Here is a 14,289-nt window from a genome sequence, read left to right as displayed (position 1 = left end):
ATGGAAAAGTGTTCATCGTCCCTAGTCATCAGAGACATGTAGATCAAAACCATCCTGAGATGTCCCCTAACCCCAGTGAGAAGATTACAAAGTCCCAAAGCTGCAGCTGCTGGTGTGGGTGTGGAGAGAAAGGAACATTTAACACTGTTGGTCAGATTGCAAACTAAAACATCCTTTTTGGAAAGAAGTATCGAGGATTCTCAAAGAGCTAAAAGTAGACCTCCCTTTTGATCCTGCAATCCCATTACTAGGTATCTACCCCGATGGAAAAAAAATAATTTTATCGTAAGGACATTTGCACTCAAATGCTTATAGCAGCTCAACTCGCAATCACAAAGATACAGAAACAATTCAGGTGCCTGTCAACCCGCAAATACATTAACACACCGTGGTATGTGGTATATGGACACCAGGAAATACTGTTCAGCTGTAAAAAAGGGTGGAGACTTTACATCTTTTGTATTTGTCTGGATGAGTTGAAGAACATGCTCCTTAGTAAAGTATCTCAAGAATAGAAAAGCAAGCATCCCATGAATGCAATACTCGATGAACAACTACAGGCTTACATGAGAGAAAAACACAAATTCAAAAAGGGGAAAGTAAGAAAGGGGGTTCCATGCGCTCTGCTCTATGGTACCCAACCATGGCGTACAATGTAGGGGTATAGGGTACACTTCCTGAAGGGCTCAACTATAATTCAGAATTATCTTACAGATAGAAACAATGTAGCCTAATCACAGGTACCCTTATGATAATCCAAAATTCAACAAATAAATAAATATTAGTTTAAAAAGCACCTTCTTGCATTTGGGGGACCTCTTTTCCAGTCCCCGATGTTTGGACATAGGATTGGGTCTGTGTCAGGCCTGGCCAATCATAGTCCTCCTTTGCCCTTGGCCAAAGTTAGGCATGTAACTCAATCCATACCAAGCAGACACCCCTATGTTTAAGAGTGAGAGAGAGAATGTCTCTTTCCTGGGATGGTCCAAGCCTAGTGGCCATGTCCCCTCTGACCCCCTGTAGGAAAGAAGCTTCTGCAATACAGAGAATGCAAAGGAGGGTGAGAAACAGAGGGAATCAGAGTGGGAGAGAGAGAGAGAAAGAGAGAGAGAGAGAGAGCAGACACAAAACAATGACATCATTGGAATCAGTGGCGACTGAGGCTCAGGCTGGCTTCAGCCTGGACTGCCAAGTGACCCAGGCTTTGCCTTGCTGTAATAAATTCCCTTTGCCTTATGCAGGTGGTCCTGACCTCTCTCAAGGGAGGTGGGTGGCGTAGGGTCCAGCACAGGAGTGAGGAACGCCTGCATTTCTATAAATGGCAACAGGGCTTCTGAGGAACAGTCCTGAATGCCTGTGCCCCTAATTACCATTACCTTGTTTGGTGCTTTCAGTTCCCATTGTCTTTGTATTAATAAACATTTGAAAGGGGACTAAATGTATGCCTTGCGGCCCGGTTCCCTTTGAGAGTAGATTGGAAGTGAGTGCCTTCAGGGTCTTCCTGCCTCCTCTATAGTTTATAAGTTTCAGGGCTTGGAATTTTGTTGCCTCCGTATTTTTCCTTCAGCCACGAACTATAATATTCATACTTTTATCTTTGCGGGCTGCTTTGTGCCCTGCAAAGTGCCTTCAGGTGCATTATCTCACTGGATTCTCAGGGCCTCTGAGAAGACGGCAGGGCTATGATTCCTATTCCTGCCTGTTGAATTGAAAAAGGCTCAGGCCCTAATACGTTTGCACTGGAAAAAAAAAAAAGACACCTGCAGGACTTGTAAGGTGACTGGACAGGTAATGGATGGTGTGGAGGGTAGAAGGATCCTTGGACTGGAGCCAGAAGGCCCAGAATTGGGTCTCTATTCTTTTACTTAACAGCTGTCTGAGTTTAAGCAAATCACGCAATTCCTCTGGTTTCCCCACTCTGTTAGCTGTAGGACTAGGGAGGATATTTTTCTTCAAAGACTTTTGTGAATGGCAGAGGAGATGCTATAGAACAGGGGTCCTCAAACTTTTTAAATAGGGGGCCAGTTCACTGTCCCTCAGACCGTTGGACGGCCAGACTGTGGGCCTTGGGATGAGTTGGCCGCTAAGCAGGACAGGCAGCGGTGGCAAAAACACCCAAGCAGGGCCAGATAAATACACTGGGCTGGCCGCATATGGCCTATGGGCCGTAGTTTGAGGACGCCTGCTATAGAATAAAGGACTGGTTAAACTATAAAGTGCAGCCCATCCGTTTGGGGCTGATTTTTATGACTGGTGGGCAGCAATGTTCTGAGTCCAGCTAGTCCAGCTGACCATGTACATCTCTTCTCAATTCTACATTAAGTAACATCATGTTCGTCACTTGAAATCAGCCATGGTGAAAGTATTTAAACAAAGAAAATTGGCAAATACCATGAATGGGGGCTTTGTTTTTCCCTTGGAGAGTCAATTATTAACTGGCCACCAGTGGTGGTGCGGATGGAAGGGGAGAAAAGGAGTCTACTGACATTTAAGATGCACTGTATATACTAAGTATTCACAACTCTTGGGGACAGATACTGACCCTCTTTTTTAAGTGAGGTCATTAAAACCTAGACAGAGTCACAGCTTGCTCAACAACACACGGGAAAGAGCAGAGAATTGAAATCAGGTCGTACCTTCTCTGATTCCTACGCACTGTCCACTGACCTATCCAATTAACCTCTGTTCTTCCCCTGATTTCCAACCCAGAAGTAGTGAGACATGTCAGTGTCTATGACCATTTAAGATCCCTATTTGAACTTCAATGCACCAGTTTTGGACTTGGAGAAACTGGCCTGAATCAGATGGGAAGGAGACCAGTATGCTGAGCTGGGTGCAAGGACGGAGGTTAGCTAACTTGGAGAGCCACAGTTCATGGATAAACACCCCAAGGTCCCTGGAGTTAGGCAGACCTGTCACAACCCCTCGGGCCCCTATGGCCCTGGTCTTGGATCTCACTGCAGGAAGGAACCAGGTGTGAGGCGGATTAGAAGTACAAGCTTGAGGGAGGCGAGCTAGCCCTTGTTTGCAGGGTAGCCCTGAGCAACCTCCGCACCAGCCCTTTATTAAGCCCTTACAACACAGGTGAGGGGAGTAATTAACAAATGACTACGTGCTGAGTGCTGAAGGCTCGGGCTCTTCCTCCACAAGGAACACCTGTGGACGAATGGCCCGAGGGTCCACCCCTCAGCGCAGATCATCTTGCTCAGAGGTCATCTGACTCTTGGAGGCCCCTACATAGACCATTAGGGTTAGGGCTGTCTGAAGCTTGTGGTCATGGAAAGGGAGCAAGTCCGCAGTTCAGCTCTGCTACTTTACCCATCTGGGACTCAGCAGCTTCATCTGCCAAGAAGGACAGTGTCCACTCAGGTAGGTTTCACCCGCTGTGGTTTCTGTGGTATCACTGGGGGGAAAGTCCTGAAGGCCTGTGGGATCTGTTACACTGCACAGCTGTGAGGGGATTAGCATGTGTCTTAGCTGAGAACCTTCCTCCTGTTGCTAAGAGAGAAAGGACTGTCTGTTTTCCTTTCCTGCCGTCTCTGGCTCTACGTGTCCCCCGCCCCACTCCAGCCCTGTTTTCCTTTCTATTTTTATACCTTGAGTGTTTCATATGGTGATGTCCTGCCTGCTTGAAACTAGATGAGGGTGGCAGACAGGGATAAAATGGAAAGGACCTAAACAAAATGAAACTCTGTTTCCTGCTTAAGAAGATGACAGATGTGTTCAGGGGTCAGCATTAGCGACACAGGCACTCTGAGACACCAAGAGGGGCTCTTCCTGGGCTCAGCCGTTACCTCGGCCAAGCCCTGCACAGGGCAGAGGGGCTGTAGGAACATTCTGGAGCTGCTAGTGAACCTTTCGTGGGGGGGGGATGTTAAAGATGGAATTTACAGTCATTTAGCTCTTTCTTGTCTAATCACCCTCACAATAGTTTTATGGGAATATACAGAGAGTACCAAAAAACGTATACACATTTGAAAGGAAAAAACTGCATTAAAATTGTGACATTCAATGTATTCTGATAACAAAAGATGATACAAGTCACATTGAGCACCTCTTAGAATTGCAGAAGTCAAATGGGATTTGAGTTATTACAATTTAAATACAGTTTTTCTCCTTTCTTAAAATGTGCATTTTTTTCACCCTCCATATTTCACTATAGTTGTGGAGGCCAGAGACCAGAAAGGGCCTTTTTTCAGCACTGGGGGCCTCTACTTGGTCCTTCTGCTTCTGGTCATGGCCTCCCCCCGACCCCAGGCCATTTTCTGCATGGCAGCTGGAGTGAGGTTTTGCAAATGAAAATCACACTATCTCCAATCCTCTAATAGTCACATCCCTACTTAACTTTAAAATTTCAAAGTTAGAATCAAGCCTACTTGCTTTACTGGCCTTGCCCCATGAGACCAACCCCATCTCATCTCGGACATCTCCACCTCATCTCCTATCACTAGCTCACCCTACATTCCAGACACACTTGCTTCTGTTCCTCAAACATATTCAACTCATTCCTGCCTCAGGCCCTTTGCACGTGCTGCCCCCCCATCTCTAATAACTGCCTCCTTCTCATATAGGTCTGGGGTTAACTGACATGTCCTCCAAGGACTCTTTCCCAAACACCGAGTCTGATGTCCTTCCCAGGTCACCCCCCATCACATGTCACCATCTATTCAAATTTTGCTCCATAATGATTGTTACTATCCAATAGCTTCTCACTAGTTGTTTATATTCTGTGTCTTCTTTCTAGAGAGAAAGTTCCAAGAGAATAAAGATTACTTGTATGTCTTTTGGCAAGTTCTACCTCACGCCATGAAGTGGACGTTGGTGCAGAGCAAGCCCACGAAAAATATTTATTGAATGAGTAAATTATTACTGGCACGTAATTATCCAGGAAGGGCAGGCCTATATTAGATGGAGGAAGAAAAGTCCTATGGCTTGTTACCAGTAAGTGGTAAGCGCTGTGATTATCTCACGTGATTCTGATAGTTCTACGAGGCAGATAACCTTGTAGATGAAGAACAGAGCCTCAATCATGTGATAATTTGTTAAAGTTACTCAGCTGCAATCGGAATTCTGGTCCGCCTTGCTGCCCTGTCCACATATTTGACTGTGGGGCGTGCAGAAATGTGCCTCGGGGCCTTATGCACACACACGTGTATGTGCTGCTGTAAAATTGAGAGTGTGTGGCGACTCCATGGAGGAGGAGGAGGCTGTGCGAACAGCCGGTGCAGGCAGGCCCAGACCCCGGGGACAGGTGGGAGCGGCTCCCCCTAGTAAATGGGGCCTGAAGTCCTGACTTCCCAGGGGAGCAGACGCTGAGAACTGCAGAAGGAGAAGATTGCAGAATGGCTGCAAGTTGTTGGCCTTGCAGTGACCGTGGAGGGAGGAAGGCTGCGTGTCAGAGGTGCAGAGATCCTTTCTCCCCCTGCGAGCTCACATTCCGGCCAGGTCGGGCGGCGCCGCTGCTGTGAGCGCCCGCATTCTGCACTAGGTGGCGAACTGCTGAGGGGCTCCCCTATTCGGGGGAATGCGGTAGTGATGTATAAGGTATGAAAGATGTGGCCTGCAGGGAGCCGGCACTATCTCTACTGCTGTTGCTACTGCTGCTGCTGCTGCTGTTGCCGCTGCCACCGCCACTACCGCTGCCAGAGGAGCCGCTGGGAGTGAGCATTCCCTCTCCGGGATACCCAGCTCCGCCGCATCTCCCGCTCGTCCTGGCCCCACAGGGACCTGCCACCCCCAGGGAACAAAAGCGGAGCCCGCTCGCCCTTTCCTGCAGCCGGAGGATGAGTCGAGAGGGCTGAGCGGAGAGTGTGGTCCTCGGCGGCTGGAAGGTAGGAGAAGGTGTAGCGCCCGCCCGCCGCGGCATGGGAGGCTGGGAGCGGGGACCCATCCGTCCCGTGGGCGCTGCCTGGCCCCGGCGAGGTGGTGGCCTGCGACGCCGCGCCCGCACTGCCCACCGCGGACCGGGCGCGGCGCTCCCGCAGCCCCGAGGGAGCCCCCTGGGTGGGAACTGGAGGCCGCGGGGGAAAAGTCTGGAGCCCGAAGCCCCGCAGGGGCGGCTGCCCGCGGCACTTGGTGGCGCGCGTCTCGCCGCGAGGAGCGGTCAGGCGGCGGCTGCGGTGTGCGCAAAGTTTTGGGTGGCGCGCAAAGGCGCCGGCGAGGGCCACCGCGCGCAGCCATGCAAGTTGTGGCCTGAGCGCCTGGGCACCCCTTCGGCCCTCCACGCGGACTCGCGGGAGAGGGGGACTAGTGGCGTTTGCTCTCAGCCACCTGAGAGCCCAGGCCGAGTTTACGCGCAGCTATTTAACCCTTCCCGGCCTGGGGGAAGCAACTTCATCGGCGTCGGCAGCTGGACTAGGGCTGGCTGGGCAGCGTCCAGGCTCAATCGTTTTGAGACCTTACGCATTTCCCAGCTCATTCCGCGTTTTTTGCTTTTTTTTTTTTTTTCCTGCCCACTTCTGTATCTGGAAAGCAGGGAAGCTGGCTGGGGGCTTTTCCCTAGTCTGTAATTTTACCCCTCCGGACCCACGTTTTCTGTTTGCCCCCTCCGCTTGGCTCTTTGATGCTGCCTTGAAAAATGAGATGATTAATCAATTAGGTTAGTGGCCAATTAGGCATAACCTTGTAGGAAAATAATTATGCCCAGCTTTCTGGGCTTTTGCTGGTGATGAGGTGGGAATCGAGCCCAGGTGGAGGGGCTGGTTCAGAAAGATAGGACCGATCAGGGAATTTCTGGGAATTTAAGATTAAAAAGATTCAAATGTGTGGTGGTGGCGGAGATGGTAGGAGTGCAGTAGGGGTGTGTGTGTGTGTGTATCAATTTTTGCTGAGAAAATTAACCCTTGGCAGCTCTGCCTGGGCGGACTTTGCAGGCAGCATGTTCTGGAGAGCTCAGAAAGGTGTGTCCCCTTGCTTGCCAGGCCCCCTCCCCTGGTCTCCAAGGGGCTCTCGCCTGCTAATCTCCTCACAGCGGCTTTGCTGCTATGTGGGGTGGCTGAGTTCGGATGAATGCATTTGAGTTTCATGTCTGAGGAATCGCGTCCTTGCAGACCGAGGTTTCCGTACTGTGCCTTCCCAAGACGCACGTTTTCCCCATCGTGTTAAATAAAGAGGTTATTACATGGGTGCAAAACGGAGATAATGCGCTTCCAGGGTGGCAAGTTGTGCCGAGCGGGGGCTTCCTTTTTCTTTTGGACCCACTGGTGGGGCTTGGCACTGCAGTGTTACAATACAGCCATATTAAAAAGGTCTGCCGGAGCCCTCCGCCGCTGCAGCCGCGTCTTCCGCACACGTCCCTGCTCAGATCCTTCTCGCAGGCAACACGCAGTGGCTCTCAAACACGCGCATGTGCATTTTAACCCTTTCCGTCTCTATTTTAAGCTGCTTCTGTCTGTTTATACATCCGGACCCTACCCAGCAGATTTCTCTTCAGAAAGCAAAAACCTAGAGGTGTTCTCAGGACAGAAAAAAAATTCGCAACAGGTCCTAGGTCTGGGTTTTCTAATGTAAATTTCCCTGGCATTCGGCGACCTAGCATCCCAGTCTTCCCCCTGGTGACCTAACTGGGGTTGGACCAGGAGGTTTCTGAAATCTCCTGCAGTGCTGACAGTGGCTGGTTCTGAATTTTACGGCTTTTCTTGTATTCTGAGCTGAGCAGGAGGAGTAGCTGAGCAGTGATGTGACGGAGGCACTGCCCCCTCACTCCCAGCGGAGGGGATGGGGCTGGCTGGGGCTTATTAGCAAATAGGAATTTCCCAGCTGGAAGGCTGCCTAGTGATAGTGGTGTCCAGGGACAATTAACAGCCATAGGCTCCACCAGTGAAGGGCCACCATTCAGTGGTGTTGCTTCCACAGATTTTTTTTTTTTCCTTGAGGCTGGACTCAGCTAGTAGCTCACAGTGACCACATTGGTTGGTCAGAGCCTGTGTTGGCAAAGGCCTTGCTCCTTTTCTAAAAGTGAATCTTTTTTATATAGGAGGGAGGGATATGGGGGAGGGGAGAAAGGATTGAGGAAAGAAAAGCGAGAAAGAGGTGGTGGCTGGGGGGGCAGCCAGAGACATCAGAGACAGAGACAGAGATAGTGTAAGGTTTCAAATCCAGCCAGACAGCTGGGAGGACAGAGAGACGAGGACAGAGGGGAGGAGGGGGAAGGAGGGAAGAAGACACAGGCAGGGAGGAAGAGCAGAGAGGGAGACAGCAGCGCCAACAGGGAGAGAACAGAGCCCACGGGAGGGGCCACCTGTCTTGTCATCTGACTTGGAAAAAATGTGAAGGAAAATCTCCCACTGCCCCAGACTCATTCCGGGTAGACTTGCTTGGAACTCAGCTCTGACCTAATCAGACATAACTTACAAAATGAACGTGGCACTGCAGAAAGCCATTAACTCGGCTTCTCGTTTCTTCTTTGACTGGGGACCCAGGTTGTTGGCGGGGGCTGGGAAGCAGGAGGGATGTGAGCCCAGCAGAAGTGCTTGCTGTCGCCCCCAGCGGTGCTCTGACTCCGGTCTAGTTGGGCACTCCATTTGGCCAGGCTGGGCGTTCTGAGCAACTTTGGAGGTGTTTTTCTGTTTTTAAACCTGTCTGCCATAGAAGGGAAAACTGTTTAAAAACTATTTATTGAACCTTGGTCCAGGGCTGGGGGGGGGGGAGGGCAGAAAAATGAAGGATAGCAAGTGCCTTTCCATACTGCCCAGAACTAGCAGGGATAGGGGAAGGGTTCCAGATCATTCCGTCTCTGCCCTTGCTTCCCTTCTGAACCATCCTCACAGTCTCCCAACCTGTCTCCTGGCCTCCAACACGGGCCTTTCCCCAGGGGGGACATGATCTTTCTAAACCATGGCTCCGATCAAAGAAATTAAGTGTCACCTACGGCATATTATTCAAATTCCTGACCATGGACTTCAAAGCCTTTCACTGCCTGGTCTTCTTTCTCCCTCCTCATGTGCTCACCCCCTCCACCTCACACACATGCATGTATAGAACCCCTACATCTATCCACTTACACACATGCACACAGCTTCACACACACCCTCACATATACATATACATATGCACACCATACTCACACTTTACACACTCACATTGCACTTGTGCAATACACGCTCCCCTTCACTTACACATACGTTTCACACATACATAAACATATCCTCTTATACACACAACATCACACACACACGGCACCCCGTACCCAGTCACTCACATGCTTACACATATATACACACATACACCCTAACACACATGCACACAGTATCACACACACGGCACCCCTATACCCAGTCACTCACATGCTTACACATATACACACATGCACACAGCATCACACACACGGCACCCCTATACCCAGTCACTCACATGCTTACACATATATACACACATACACCTTAACACACATGCACACAGTATCACACGCCCCTACCCACACACCTATATGCTTATACACATACCACACCCCCTCACACACACACACACACACTATGCCCACGTGCTTACACACTCACACCTGATTTCTTTCATATCTTTGTAAGTGCTATCCCCCCCCATTTAAAAAGTGCATTCCTGTTTCCTTGTCTCATGAATGAACTCATCCACCAGGCTCCAAGTCAAAGGTGACATCCACTCAGAGGTCCCTGTCTCCCAGGAAGCTCACTTCCCTTACTAGTTGTTACACACGTCCTCTGAGATATTATAAGTCACTATGTGTCTGTCCTCCCAGTAGGCTGTGAGTTCCTTCAGAGCTGGGGATAACTCATTTGCCTTTGCAACCCCAGGGTGTCACACAGTCTTGGCACAAAGGTGCGTGGTTGATGTTTAGTGATTACATTGGTTTTAAGAGCTTCTTCAAAAGGAGGGTTAACCTCTTTGATGTATTCTCCACCTATTTCTTGTTTTATCTTCTGTCATTTCCTTTGTTTACAGAGATAACACAAGCTTTTTAGAAATTCATGTGACACAGAAGTGTGTCAACAGTGACAATTCCTTCTGCGCCCCCCCAAATGCCCTCTATGTTTGGTACGCATGTATCAGACATCTGCAGGCCGCCTCCACCTGTACTTTATCTAATATTTCTCTAACTAGATTATATGCAGGGGCCAAGGAATGGATGGGGATGTGTAAACCTTTAATGTCTAATATAGATGGTATTTTCCAGCATATTCCATAGTGCCCAGCAACTATGAAATAAATTAACCTATATTTAAAAAAGTAAGTATGTAGTTGGTTTTATTTTTTAAATTATCAGAACACTAGTAAGTTTGGTTTATTTTTAAAATTACATGAAGTAGTTGTTTCACTAATAAGCTTCACAATTAGCCCTGGTGTTATAACCCTCACTTTACAGGTACTGAAACCTAGGCTTTAAGTGGTTACAGAAATCGGCCAGGTCAGAAAGGGAATGGACGGTAGGGTCTGCATTCAGCCGAGGTTTCCTTCGTTTTCTTGCCTGTGCTCTTTCCTCTATGGGTGGGTCTGTGGGCACTCAGACGCAAGGCCTCTAATTCAGCCTTCTATGACCAATGTCTGCTCAGAGCCTAGGAGTTTACAGAGCCCATAGCCCACTTCACAGTTGCTTTCCAACAAGGTGTCAGTATCTTTTTACAGATGAGAAACAGAGGCACATGTGAGAAGTAGATGTGACATCACCAAGTTCCTACAGCCTGGAAGAAGTGGAAGGTCTTGAGGCCCTGGGTTACATACACGAATTGATTCCGCGAAAAAAAAGGGCAGCTTCTGCTTTCACCCTGACTTCATGGGGCAGGGGGAGGTTGCTTCCTGGAGAAGGGTGGGCTTTGCAGCCCCTGTGGACTGTAGCACGGACAGGGTCCACGTTTTCTGGGGTAGTCGCATTAAGAAATCCCTCTGTCCCCTAATCCTGAACCTCTACGTGTCTGCTGTCTTGTTTGAATCAGGACCATGGACAGAGAGTCTGTTGCTGGAGACTCTGGTGAGAAACTGTGGATAAAGTTCATGGTCTGTAGGTGTGCTGTGAAACCCGGTGGGGGGATGGCTAGAAACTTTGGACTTGGGCTACTTTGCCAGTGAGGCTGTGGGTGCTGGACGCCTCCGGAACTTAGCTTTGCGAGCTTCTCTGTTCTGGCTAGTGTAGTGCAGTTACAGCTCCCATTTATTGAGGATTTCGTGTATGTCAGGCACCGGGTTGTGCTATGCTTCTCCCTTTATTTTTCATCTAGAATAATGCCTGGAATGATCAATGTCAGTTAACTATTGCTGAGTTTTTACTGAGAAGGAAACCAAGTTCAGGGACATTGAGTAACTTTTCCTAGCTCACATAGCGAGTGTGTTTCAGAGCTGGGTATAAACTCAAGTCCTTCTGACTCCAGAGACTATTCTCTTTGACCATTCTGCTCTTCTTCCGAATTCGTAGTCATTGCCAGGTGATGTAATAGAACTTGAACTTGCAGGAAATGTGTCCAGCTCTCTTACTTAAGAGAGGAAAATGTTTACTATTTGCAAGGTGCTGCTCTAAACCCTTTAGATGCATTAACTTACTTTTGTCTTCACATTTCACAAAGCAGAAACACCCAGAGCAGCAAATATAGTAGAGATGCGTTTAAACAGTGGTGGTCTGTGTTGTTTGCCACTCGATTATATAGGATTCTGGGACCTGGGTAGGATCCTAAAGTTACTTGGTAGTGGAACCGTTATCACCATAACGTCCTTGTCATCACTGTCATTTCTGATGCTGTCTTTCCTGAGTGTTTACTTTGTTTTTATCTCTAAAAAGACACATAGTGCTTGCATTTGGGGGACCTGACTTTTTTCTCCTATTCCACTATTAGGCTATGCATGTCTCCCATTCATTCTCAAAACAATCTATTTTCCTAAAAGGAAACCGAGGCTCAGTAAAGTTTCATGAGCGCATAGAATCACATGCCCAGCGAAAGCAGTATCAGGACCTTGTGTCTCCAGTCTCAACATATGTTTTTATTTGCTTTCTCCAGACTCATTTTTTACTCATTTTAAAGATCATTTGTTGCTCGTGAAATCCCGCAAAGGATGGAAAGATGAATTTTTTCTTTTCTTTCCCCCTCCCATTTCTAACCCAATCCTGTTCATTGTCTAAAAAGACAGAGTATTTGCATTTTGGGAACTTGAGTTTTTCTGTTCCACTATTAGGCTATGAAGAGTTGCCTGATGGTTCTTTCAGTTCCCTGGTGATGGAATGATGGTATGATCTGGTGTGTTTCCTAGGATGGTGATGAGAATAGCAATGTGTGGCCTTTGTGATTCTAATCCCCACTAAGTGAGCAAAAGGCACTTTGTGAAAGAGAGAAGAGGCTGTTTCTCAAACTACCTTGGGCTACTGTGTGACACTGGTTGATCTGAGCAAGAGAGTGACCATTATTTGGTGACATTTGAGTTCTTTCATTGTTGGTGATAGTGCAAGAATCCTATATCATTTACTATTTCTTCATTTGGGATTTAAAAAGCAACCATTTTGCAGAGGACAGGAGACTCAGTACCATCAGACAAACTTTATTATTATTATTTGAGACTAAGTCTCACTCTGTCACCCTAGGTAGACTGCCTGAGTAGCTGGAACTACAGGCATGTGCCACCAGGCTTGGCTAGTTTTTTCTATTATTATTATTTTTTTAAAGACAAGAGTTTCACTTTATCTCCCTCAGTAGAGTGCTGTGACATCACAGCTCACAGCAACCTCCAGCTCTTGGGCTTAGGCAATTCTCTTGCTTCAGCCTCCTGAGTAGCTGGGACTACAGGTGCCCGCCACGACGCTTGGCTATTTTTTGGTTGCAGTTTGGCTGGAGCCAGGGTTGAACCCTCCACTCTTGGTATATGGGGCCAGAGCTCTACCCACTGAGCCCCAGGTGCTGCCCCGGGCAAGCTTTTAATTCATCTGGCAAAGCATGTGTGATTCCCATCTCAAAGGGGGCAGGCAGAATTGAAGGGGGATGGATGCTAAGTAAGGAATTCATTTGTATTCATAGACTTTTAATAAATAACAATGATTTTTTTCTGAAACCAGTGATGAGCCATAGGCCTTGAGACTTCTTGTTTAGTTAACATGCAGAATACAACTTCTTTTTGTTTCAAAATGACCATTTTTTCCCCCTGTTTTTGGAAGCTTGAGCTTAGATCTTTAGTGACATTTTTTCTCTAGGCAAATATTTACAGTCAAGTTGGAAACTGACAGGAAAGAGGGTTTAAAATGAAAATGTTACCAAGCTGAAGTTTACATCTGAGAGCAGCACATGGTGGCACCATGGGCAGAGTCCTAAGAGCTCCCGGTATTTGTAGAATCTGAAGAAACCAAGCTGTTTTCATGTGTTAGTGTTAACTCTAAAGGTCACATTTCTGTACATGCATCATGATGACCCGTGCCACTTTCTGTCTGGTTTTATTATGGTTCTAGAACTTTAGCCATTGGCTTGTACTTTTTTTTTCTTCTGCTACAGATGAGGTGAACGGTTTGGGGGATAATCGTCCATATTTATTTCTGCCTCTGTATTTTTCCTCGTGCAGTTCTTCCTGCTTGGAACACCCTCCTTTTTTAAATCTCCTCCAAATCTAGCTGTCGTGTAAAGCTGAGGCAAGGTACCATGTTCTGCACAAAATCTTCTTCTTTTTTTAATTAAATGATAGCTGTGTGCATTAATGCAATCATGGGGTACAGTGTGGTGTTTTCATATACAGTTTGAAATATTTTCATCAAACTGGTTAACATAGCCTTCATGTCATTTTCTTAGTTATTGTGTTAAGACGTTTATATTCTACTTTTAGAAAGATTCACTTGTACCCTTGTAAGATAAACCATAGAGGTGATCCCTCGAATCACCCTCCCTCCCCCCAGCCACCCCCCTACCCCCCATATTCTTAGGCTATAATTAGGTTATAGCTTTCATGTGGAAGCTATAAATTAGTTTCATAATAGGGCTGTGTACATTGGATACTTTTTCTTCCATTCTTGAGATACTTTGCTAAGAACAACATTCTTAGTTGATTCCGCATTGACCATGACTGACATTGGTTGTTTTAGTCAGTTCTAAAATGAGTTAGTAGTAAAAACTGCAAAAGTCAAGACAACTGTAAGGGGGTTAATAAAAACCACTTGAAATTCCAGTTCCTCGTGTTATTTATGATTTAGTGATCTTTCTTTTATTTTTTACAGATATATATGCATATGTATACCCACTAGACTATGTGGATGGATATAATTTTACACACTCTGCCAATTATAGATATAATTTACATACTCCCCCTCATTATACAATATGTGCTCTTTATTTTTTATCCAGGACTTCTATTTTTTTT

The sequence above is a fragment of the Otolemur garnettii genome, unplaced genomic scaffold, assembly GCF_000181295.1.
Source record: "Otolemur garnettii isolate 467f Iridium unplaced genomic scaffold, OtoGar3 scaffold00066, whole genome shotgun sequence".
Taxonomy (NCBI): Eukaryota; Metazoa; Chordata; class Mammalia; order Primates; family Galagidae; genus Otolemur; species Otolemur garnettii.
The sequence above is the reverse complement of the archived record's forward strand: the minus strand, read 5'-3'. Positions refer to the sequence as shown.